Source organism: Crocuta crocuta, unplaced genomic scaffold (genome assembly GCF_008692635.1).
Source record: "Crocuta crocuta isolate KB4526 unplaced genomic scaffold, BGI_CrCroc_1.0 scaffold458, whole genome shotgun sequence".
NCBI lineage: Eukaryota > Metazoa > Chordata > Mammalia > Carnivora > Hyaenidae > Crocuta > Crocuta crocuta.
The window spans coordinates 575,118-586,424 of NW_027531908.1; positions in this window are offsets into that span (position 1 = coordinate 575,118).

Genomic DNA, 11,307 nt, shown 5'->3' on the forward strand with positions numbered 1-11,307 from the left:
GCGCCGGGGGGGGGGGGGGGGGTGGTTCTGGGGAGCACGACAGGAGGAGGGTCCTGCCCTCACAGAACACGCCCTCGAGAGGGGCAAAGAGACCTAAAAGCGTAATTATAGCAGCACCTACATAGTTGGAACCATGGTGAGGTCTGTGCAGAAGGAAGTCGGGGAAGTTTAGAGCCCCTCAAGGCTGATGGGGACCGGGGATCTCGGCTCTACACGGACTCTTCGGCGCGAGCCACCATCTCCATCCTCTCGGGGACCGCGTGGCATGTGACGGTGTGGAGAGATCCTCTCCCCAACGCTTCTGCAGGGATGGATTTCTAGGACAGAGGCGAGGACTCCAATACGGGTGTCTCTGAAGGGACCAGGATGGCGATGCTGGTGGAGTGGCGTCACCATGGCGACCAGATTCCAGCAGCAGCGCCTGGCAGACCCACCCGTCTCCAGCGCCAGACTGGGCACCCAGGGCTGCCAGCAGGCTGGTGATCAGGCTGCAGCGAGCAGCCAGGCCTTGCACCCAGATGTCGACACACGTAGCGAATCCGGGATTAGCACAGGGTGAGATGCTCACTCCCTGGAAATGACATGAAGCCTGCAGAGCCTCAGACATTAGGGGAACACCACTCCCCATCTTCACCAAACCGTGGCGAAGGGAGGAAAAGGAGAAGAGGGAGGAATGGATGCACTTATTTATTAATAGGTGGGGAGACTGAGTCAGAGGAGGGCTGCAGGCGGGCCTGAGGACCCCCAGGAAACCTAGGTGCCGGGCTTCAGTGGCATGAGTCTGCCTCGCGGATGCACAGACTGGGCTTGCTGATTTGGGTGGGGTTGGGCTTTCTCGAAAACTCCTGACCTAAGCTATAGTGGGAAGGGAGTGTCCGTCATGCCTCAGGGTCATTTCCTCCGGCTTGTCTCCTTCCCGTGGTCTGAATGCCCACCAGCGATATTTGTTGCTACTCATAGACTCTTCAGCACTGTAGGGCTGAGTGTGGGGCGGGGCACCAGGGTGGGGAAGGGTGATTTTAGACACTCCGGTGGCCCTGGGGACAAAGAAGACGTATGTCCTGTGGCTCATGGTGTGCCCTCAGCACCTGGTGCAGGGCTCAGCACAGAGCAAGCACTTGATCAATACTTGTTGGATACAGGAACACAGCAGAGCCTGGGTTTCCATCTCAGGGAGAAGATTTTGAAACGTGCTCAATGACATTCCCTGGGGCAGGAAAACCTCTGATCGTCAGCTTTGGCTTGGTCATCTTCTCCTTGGGAATTCCTTCTCACGGCATCTTGGGTCCATGAACCAGGGGTTTCTGGGCTTGAACCTCAGATCAGTACTAGATCTCTCTGCCCATGTTTTTTTCCTTTCTCAAATGGCCATGTCTCATTTACAGATTAGGTGGGATCATTTGGCAGAAACATTTACCTGGCAAAGCAGGAGCACTTAGTAATGGCTATTTGTATCATGGCCACCGATGATACTGTGATGTCTCACCTGGACCGTGTATTGGTCTCCTGGTTGCCTGTCCTATATTCTGTCCATCCATCCATCCATCCACCCATCTACCCATCCATCCATCCACCCACCCATCCATCCACTCACCCTCCCATATCCCCATCCATCCATCCATCCACCCACCCACCCATCTACACATCCATCCATCCACCCATCCATCCATCCACCCACCCATCCACTCACCCTCCCAGCCACCCATCCATCCACCTGCTCACCCATTTATCCATCCATCCCCCCAGCCACCCATCCATCCATCCATCCACCCATCCAACATTGATTAAATACAACATGCAGGCATTGGGTTTTGGGGCAGTCCTGAGCCCATTTCTATATGTATCTGTCTAAAGCAGACTCGAGGTATGCCATTCCCTAGTTCAAGGTGAACCAGCAGCATTTCTGGAGGGTTACTTGGTGGTACTTAGCAAACTCAAATGACTTCTGTTTCAGGGAAGATGGAGCCGAGACATACTTCTTGCATTTCTTCTGCTAAGTACAGCTAAGAATCCTGAGCTTTATTTAAATAACATAAGAAGACTCTGAAAAGCAGAGAGAAGGCTGCTGGGGCTCTTTGGCCCCAAGGAATGCCACGGTGCTGAGTTCCCCAGGTTTTCCTTTTGCCTCCTATATTACAGCTGAGAAGCCAGCAACCTAGAAACGTGCAATGGCCACAGACACAAAAGCCCAACAACAGCCTGGTCTCTTGAGCCATAGGACCAGAAAAGGGGCAGCTTAGTAGGATAGACTTGTTTTTAGACAATAACCACTTCTGCAGCCCCAAACCACTGAAAGCACTGTGGTACCACCCTGTCCCGGCCGGCAAAGGCCAACAAGGGAGTCAACTTCTCCCCTCGCCAGGCTGTACTGGGGCACCGCACCTCCACACGCTTTGCTGGGTTTATGTCAGGGCAGGATGTTAGGGGGCCAGGGGTTTCACTCCTGCTGGCTGGTAACCCCTCCCCCCATGGCTACAGTGTGTGTGGAGGCCATGTGGGGGGCAAGACCGAGACCCTCCTCCCTCTTCCAGCCAGGGAGGCATCAGTGGAAGCCCGCCAGGGAGCTGGACTCCTGGTTAGTAACAACGAGCGCCCCCGCCAGGTGGGGCTGGACTTCTCCCTCTACCTGCAGCATGGGTGGCACGGCACCCCTCATCCCCTCCCCTCACCAGAGCAGTCACAGGAGGCCCGCTAAGACGGATTCGGATGAGACCCAGAGCCTCACAACAGAATACCCCAAATGTCCAGGTTTTGATTCACTCCCCCCAAAACAAAGACGACAAACAGGCAAAAACCAAAAGTCATACTTAGAGCCAGGAAGATCCCAAGCAGAGTGGAAAACTACAATTAATAGATATCAGCATTGAAATGACAGAGAGGTCTCTGAATGATGTGACAAAGATTTTATTTTATTTTATTATTTATTTTATTTTAGAGCATGAGAGAGAGCACGAGTGGGGGAGGGGGCAGAGGGAGAAAGGGAGAGAATCTTAAGCAGGTTCCATACTCCATGTGGAGGCCGACATGGGGCTTGGTCCCACGACCCTGGGATCGTGACCTGAGCCAAAATCAAGAGTCAGTTAACTGACCGAGCCACCCAGGCATCCCAATGTGACAAAGATTTTAAAGCATTCATCATAAAAAGGCTTTTGTGAACATATTCAAAACACGTGAGAAACTAGAAAGTCTCAGCAAAGAAAGAGAATATACAAAGAAGAACCAGATGGAAATTTCAGAACTGAAAAATACAATAACTAAAATTTAAAAACTCAACGGATGGGCTCCGACTCAACAGCACGATAGAGAAGAGAGAAGAGAGAGTGATGAATTGGAAGATCGAACATCTGGGGGCGCTGGGGGGGGGTTCAGTCGGTTAAGCGTCTGACTCTCGGTTTCGGCTCAGGTCATGATCTTGTGGTTTCGTGGGTTTGAGCTCCGTGTAGGGCTCTGCGCTGGCAGTGCAGAGCCTGCTTGGGATTCTCTCTCACTCTCCCTCTTTCTCTGCCCACCCCCTGCTCATGCTTGCTCACTCTCTTTCAAGATACATAAACTTAAAAAAAGGAAGATAGAATATATAAAATTACCCATTCTGAACAACGGAGAGAAAGTAGATTGAAAAAGAAACCCATGTAAACAAGGAGTAGGGGCGCCTGGGTGGCTTAGTCGGTTAAGCGTCCGACTTTCGCTTAGGTCATGATCTCACGGTTGTGGGTTCGAGCCCCGCGTCAGGCTCTATGCTGACTGCCAGCTCAGAGCCTGGAGCCTATTTCAGAGTCTGTATCTCCCTCTCTCTCTGACCCTCCCCTGCTCACGCTGTCTCTCTCTCTCTCTCTCCTAGAAAAAAAAAAAAATATATATATATATATATATAAACAATGAGGAAAGTCTCAGGGACCTGCTGAGTCTCTCACGGGGGTCTAACATTTGTGACACTGGCTGGATTCCCAGAAGGAGAGGACAGAAGGGCAGAGCATAAAAAGTACCCAAAGGAAAAACATGGCTGAAAACTCCAAATCTGGCAAAAGACACACACCTGCCTATGGACTTGAGAAGCTAAGTGAACCCCAAATCATTTAAACTTGAAGAAATGCACACCAAGTGACATCACGGTCACAATGCCAACCATTAAATGCAAAGAGAGAAATCTTGAGAGCAGTAAGAAAGAGACAACCCTTATCAAAAACTATCGAGAAAAAAAAAGAATCGCAGCAGATTTCTCATTGGGAACTATGGAGGCCACAAGGGAATGGAATAACATTTTTAATGTGCGGAAAGGAAAAGCTGTCCATCTGGCAAAAATATCCATCAAGAAGGATAAAGACTTTCTCAGATGCAGGAAAGGAAACCATTCATGACCGGCAGAACCGCTTAAGAGAAGTTTTCAGGCAAGAGGGAAATCGGGAATGTCAGGAATGTCGGAAGAGTGACAGACATTGTAAATATCTAGGTAAACAGACCTTTTTCCTTTTGATTTCTAAGAGATGTGTCTGATGGCGGAAAGAAGAAAACACTGCACTATCTAATGGGATAGTCAGTGTATTTGATTCTGATTCATCTGAGTATAAAGAGAAGGAGGCAAAGGGACGGATCAGGGGCACCTGGGTGGCTCAGTCGGTTAAGCGTCCGACTTCGGCTCAGGTCATGATCTCACGGTTTGTGGGTTCGAGCCCCGCATTGGGTTCTGTGCTGACAGTTCAGAGCCTGGAGCCTGCTTCAGATTCTGTGTCTCCCTCTCTGTCTGCCCCTCCCCTGCTCAAGCTGTCTCTCTCTCTCTCTCTCAGAAATAAATACAACATTTAAAAAAAAATCTTTTTAAAAAGGGAAGGGATCAAAGTGCTGATGAGGCTCTACATCCTCCTAAAAGTGCTAAAATATTGACATGCTGTAGACTGTGAAGTAAACTTAGAAATACATTTATTTTAGTCCCTGAACAATCCACTAAGAAAAGATACACACCCAGGGGCGCCTGGGTGGCTCAAGTGTCCAATTTTTTATTGCAGTTTGGGTCATGATCCCAGGCTGTGGGATCGAGCCCCACATCAGGCTCTGTGCTAAGCATTGAGCCTGCTTGCGATTCTCTCTCTCTCTCTCTCTCTCTTTCTCTCTCTCTCCCTCTGCTCCTCCCCCACTCAAGCATGCTCTCTCTCTCTCGCTCTCCCTCAGAACACAAAACAAAAAAGCTATACACACAAAACACATAGTCAAATAACCCAATTGATAAATTACAATAGAACACTAAGAAGCATTCAAATAACTTTTTTAAGGCATGAAAAGATAGAGGTAAAAAAAAAAGAAAACAAATAGAAAATAATGAAACAGTAGTCCAAAATCCAGACATGCCAATACTTATATTACATGTAAATGGCTTCCGTAGGGTCGGTAATAATATATTTTACATTTATAAGTTTGGGAAGGGGGTAGTTACCATGTTGTGCTCTTTACAAAACAAAATAAAACATAAATAGCCTCAACACACCAAAGAAAAAGGATAAATTGTCAAAATGGATCAAATTCCGTGACCCAACAATAGGTTGTCTATAGCAAGCTTCAAATTATGATAGAGGGGAGTTAAAAGTCAAGGGATGGAGGGGCACTAGGGTGGCTCAGTCGAGTAAGCGTCCAACTTTGGCTCAGGTCATGATCTTGCAATTTGTGTGTTCAAGCCCCGCGTCGGGCTCTGTGGCTGGCAGCTCAGAGCCTAGGGCCTGTTTCAGATCCTGTCTCCCTCTCTCTCTGCCCCTCCCCCGCTCATGCTCGGTCTCTCTGTCTCAAAAATAAATAACCTATAAAAATTTTTTTAAAAAATCAAGGGATGGAAACTGATACACAAATACTAGTCAAGGAGGCTGGAGTGGCTGAGTTAATATCAAAGTAGGTTCCAGAGCAAAGAAAATTACCAGGGATAAAGAGGGACATTGCATAAAGATTAAAGTCTCGATTCACCAAGAGGCTGCGAGAACCCTAGATGTCTATGCACCTAACAATGGACTTTAAGGTGCACGATCGAAAGTGGTTGAGTCAAGGGGCGCCTGGGTGGCTCAGTTGGTTGAGCATCCAACTTTGGCTCAGGTCACGATCTCATAGTTCGTAGGTTTGAGCCCCACGTCGGGCTCTGTGCTGACAGCTCAGAGCCTGGAGGCTGTTTCAGATTCTGTGTCTCCCTCTCTCTCTTTCTGCTCTTCCCCTGCTCACAATCTGTCTCTCAAAAATGAGCAAACATTAAGAAATGTTTTAAAAAGGTCGTTGAGCCTTAACCAATATCTCACTCCTACCTACTACAAACACGAACTCAACCTGGATCAGAGATCCGATTGCAAAAATGTAAAACTATGACTCTTCTGAAAGAAAATCTTTGTGACCATATGGATTAGGAAGACGGTTAGATACGATGCCAGATACACAATTAATAAGAGTCAAAAGTCAGAGAGAGGACTTCATCAAAGCAAAAGAAGCTTTGCTTTGTGAAAGACCAGGCCGGGCGAATAAGGAGACCCCGACTGGCAGAAAACATTTGCAAATTACACACCCCACGAAGGATAGTGTCCATCCTCTGGAAATAACTCTCACCACTCAACACTGGGAAGACCAAAAGCTCATGTAAAAATAAGCAAAATGTTTAAACAGACACTTCACCAGAGAAGGCACAGAGAAAGGCACACCATTAGCCACAGAGAAACGCAAGTCAAAGCCACCGTAAGATGCCCAAAGGAATTGGAAGCGGGGACTCAGACCCCAAGTTCACAGCAGCCTTATTCACGAGAGCCGGAAGATGCAAATAACTCCGCTGCCCGTCGATGGCTGCGTCACAAGATATGATGGACACTCGCGACAGAGCATTACTCATCCATTAAAAGAGGCGGAGTCTGGGCACCTGCTGCAGCCTGCACGAACCTTGAAGACATTATGCTAACAAGCCAGACACGCAGGGACAAACACCGTGTGATTCCATTTATGTGAAATGCCTAGAATGGGCACATTCGTTGAGAGGGGAAGGAGGAGAGAGGTTATCAGGGGCAGGGGCGTGAGGGAGGGGAGAATAGGAAGTTTGTGTTTAACAGGTAGAGTTTAAGGTGCTGAAAAAGTTCCGGAAATGGAGAGCGGGGATGGCCACCCACCCACGTGCTGACTGTATTTGAAGCCACTAAATCATATGCTTAAAAAATAGCTAAAAGGGTCAATTTTATGGCATGCGTATTTTGCCACGATAGAGGACTGTGTGTAGCCGACCCGCAAGAGGCCACTACTGGGTTCTGGCAGGTTCTGGCGAGGCTCAGAGCCACCGGGGCTGCCGCTCACCGCTGGTGGGACAGCAAAAAGGCACAGCTGCTCACTCTGCAAGACGGTGGTGCCGAAAGATCCAGCCAAATGCAACTCCTGCGTGCTGCCTGGAGGCGATCGGAAGCGTGTGTTCACACATGAGCTTGGACACCAGTGTGTCTAGCGGCTCTGTTCACCGTCACTTCAGGCTGGAAACAACCCTCAGGTTCTTGAGCAAGCACAAGGTGTCCCCTCCGTGCAGTGGGTCACCGCTCGGCGGTGAAAAAGGGCGAGCTGGGCACACAACCACATGGGTGACACTCAGGGGCATTATGCTGCCGGGAGGAAGCCAATCTCAAAGGTCACAGACTGTGCGATTCCATGTAGAGGCTGTTCTGGAAAAGGCAGAACCGTAGGGACGAGGAATGGGTTGGGGACGGCCAGGGACGCGGAGGGGCTAGCTGCAAAGGGACAGCGGGGGGAATCTGGGGGCTTGGAATTCGACGGTCCCAGTGACACAGGTGTGTGCCTGTGCACGACTCTCAGAGCCGTGTGGTCTCCCTCATTCAGTTATGTGACAGGTTTAAAAAGAAAAAAAAACAGCAACAAAGAAGATTGTGACAACGTTACCTTCCAGGTATTTCCTGGGTTCCAGCCCCCACATCAAGCGTTCCACGTTATTGTGTAGGAATCCTTAGGACACCAGACAAGTTGGCCTGACCATTCTCATTTTACAGATGAGGAAGCTGAGGTGTCTGGAGGTGCCTGGGCGTGTCTGACTCTGGAACTCACGCTTCTATCCCCTGCGCAGTTCAGAGCCTCCACGCATCAACTACTATGTTCATGCCGTGATTCCTTTTTATTTTATTTTAAAAATTTTTTAATGTTTATTTCTGAGAGAGAGAGAGAGAGAGAGACAGCGTGAGCAGGGGAGGGTCAGAGAGAGAGGGAGTCACAGACTGAAACAGGCTCCAGGCTCCGAGCTGGCAGTCAGCACAGAGCCCGACGCGGGGCTCGAACCCACGAACCGCGAGATCATGACCTGAGCTGAAGTCGGACACTCAACCAACTGAGCCACCCAGGCGCCCCTCACGCCATGATTCCTAATGTTGAGAGCTGGGTGTGGGCAGCAGGACTCACTTCGTGGAGACCGAGAAGATGCCCTTGGCCTCTCCAGGGGTCAAGTGTGGGCCGGGACACCTGACAGATTACCAGGGGGACGGCCGAAGCAGAAACGTCAGGGGACGGAAGGCTCGGCGTCCCGGGACAGCCGGAGCCGTCGGGGCGCTGGCCCGCAGAGCGGCTTCCTAGCCCCACGGGCTACCACGGGCCCTGCCGACAGGGCAGCCCCCAGCCAGGGCCCTCCGCACCCCCAGGGCGTCGAGGAGATGCTGCTGGCCAAAGAAGGCCTCCCGCAGGCTCGCCATTGGGCAGGGGACCTGGGGGCGCTGGAGACAGCGAGGCTGCGTGCGGTGGCAGGGGGACCCCAGGCCTGGCTGAGATAGGTCTCAGCCAAGGGGAGAGACAACAGTCACATCAGGACTAGACACAGGACCCTCCAGACGGCCACTTAGAGCTGTAGCCCGACGCACTGGGGGCCCGTGGGTTCTGCCCCTCAGCCCAGAGGCCCTTTGCCCAGCGGGGCGCCCAGCGGTCAAGGGCTTCTCCTGTCCCTGCCAGCCTCCTGACGCTCCTCCACCCACCAGCGTCAGCCTGGCCCCGGGGCCCCTGTACTCAGAGCCTTGAGCTACACGGACCCCAAACTCCTTGCTCTGGACCCGCTAGAGGCTGCCGGATCCTCCAGGAGTCGGCCCAGCCCCTCCCGGCTGGAGGGTCGGCAGACCCCGCCCACATGATGCTGCAGACCCGTGTTGCCTGCGCCATCTCCGTCGCAAACAGCCCTCCCAGTGCCGGCACCGTGTTTCAGGGGAGGAAGCAGGGCCCACAGCGTCTGGGCCACTGAGTGACCCAGCCAGTCTTGGGGACAGCAGTCTGGGCCCAGAGCCCTGCTCTTGACCCAGCTTCTGCTGCTGCCCCAGAAGGTTGGTTTCCTTCATCCTTTGGGCCGCCCCAACCTTCTGCAAGCTTGGTGGGACCCCCCTGCCGTGGGGTGCCAGGGGGGTGCCGGGGGGGGGGGCCCGGCCTCCCTGCCCACGGAGCCTCTCCAGGCCTCAGGCAGCAGGAGGCTCTCACATCCCCAGCCTCCCTGGGCTGTCTCTGAAGTACACGCTGTCCTCCCCCCCACCCGGTTTGCCGGTTGAGCTCCACTCACCTCTCCCTGCCCGACTTCCGCGCTCCCCCAGCCTCCTCCCGTTTGCTCCCCACCCCGAACCATTGGCCTTTGTTTACGTGGCCTGTTCTTCCCCCCAAAATGCCCGCATCCTGCTTTGGGGGCAGCCGCTGCATTTTGGGTGCCTCTGGCCAAAGGCCATCTGGGAAGGTCTCCTTGACTTCCTATCTACCCACCAGCCGGGCTGCCTGTCCCCCCAGACAGAGAGCTGCCCGAGGCCAGGGACCACGTGCGGCCAGCCTCGTATCCGCGTCTCCCTCCACGCCTCCCGGCAGCACCGGGGGTGCCAGTGGGGGAGTGAGGGCCGGGTAACCGGCTTGACAGGAGAGAAGAGTCATTGCAATGGCTCAGCTGAACCCAGTGCGCTTCTCCCGCTGTGGGCATGGGAGAGACCTGTGCTTATTTTCTTTAGTCACAAAAGCGGGGCACTGCTTGGATGAATGTGGGTGACCTGCGAGCAAGGTCGACAGCGGCCCCCTGCGGTCCTTCTGGGCGCCCCTCGATGGCTTCTGCGTCCTCCAGAGGCTCCGCTCTGGAAGACTCTTTGTCCCCACACATAGCTTTGTCTTACAAAAATTCTGTCACCCTGTGCCTGTTCTTCCATTGCTTTTTTCTCTCTCAAAACGTCATGAGCGCCCCTCCCTGGCACGGCCTCCCCAGCTACCTCATTCATTTGGTGGCTGCGGAATGTTCCAGTATCCGATGGAGCATGACTGACTCGCCTCTTCCCCTTGGGGTGGACATTTGTCTCCAGTTATTTCATCCTCATAGATAAAGTCTCCGTGAACACCCTGTCTCAGGGGAGCGATCCCTGGGGCATCGCTGCAGGGTGTGTGTTCTAAGCAGGCGCGGGGGGCTGTCCTCCATCTGCGTCCCCGGGAGCACCGCCTCCATCCGTCCAGTGGGCCTCCACCTGCCTCCACCTAGGAGGGTGACCTCCCCCGCCCTCACAGTCTCTCCCACTTTGGTCCCCAACGGCTTTATTGCGAGCCCCTGAGGCTGACGGGGAATCTAAGTCGGGGGCTGGAACTATCCAGAACCATCCACACCCCACCTCCTCTGGCCCAGACAACCACACAGCCCCAATTTCCAGCCTGCCCCCGCTCCCCCAGGGAGAAGCGCAGAGGGTGAGCACCCGCACCAGCCGCCCCCCGGGCCGTCACCCCAGGCCTCCCGCCACCGCCTCGGAGAAGACTGGGCTTCGTTCCCTGCAAACAAGCTGTAGCCTGGGGGGCTGGCGGGTCTATTTAAAGACCCCAGAGGGAAGGGGTGGGCAGACAGAGGGGCACCTGAAGCTCCTCGGGACAGAGGGAGCCCGCCTGCGGCTGGTGGGGGGGGCGGNCCCTTGGCGTTTCCCCGTGTCAGCTTTTCTATTTTAGGCGGCTGGCTCCTCTGTTAGGCGATTCGCAGCCCGCCTGGGAAACCCAGAAAGGCGGGTGCTGGGGGCCCGGACTCCTGTGCCCTCACGCTCACCCCGCGGGCTTCCAGGGTTAGGTGAGGGCTGCACCCCCGACGTCGGGGGCTCCTGAATCTTATCTCGCGGAAACGTTCATAGTCGTGAGGCCCTGGAGACAGCCCCAACGTGCCGCCAGCGCTCTGAGTGCCGGGGGAAGGGCTGGAAAGTGCTTGGCGGAGCCAGGAGCCATAGCTGTCTGCGGGGGCCGCAGCCCGAACCGGCCTGAACGCTGCTGGGATTACTGGCATTCCGTGGAAACCTCGTCCGCAGAGGAAAGGGGCCCTTGCGGGTCTGTGCGGGGATA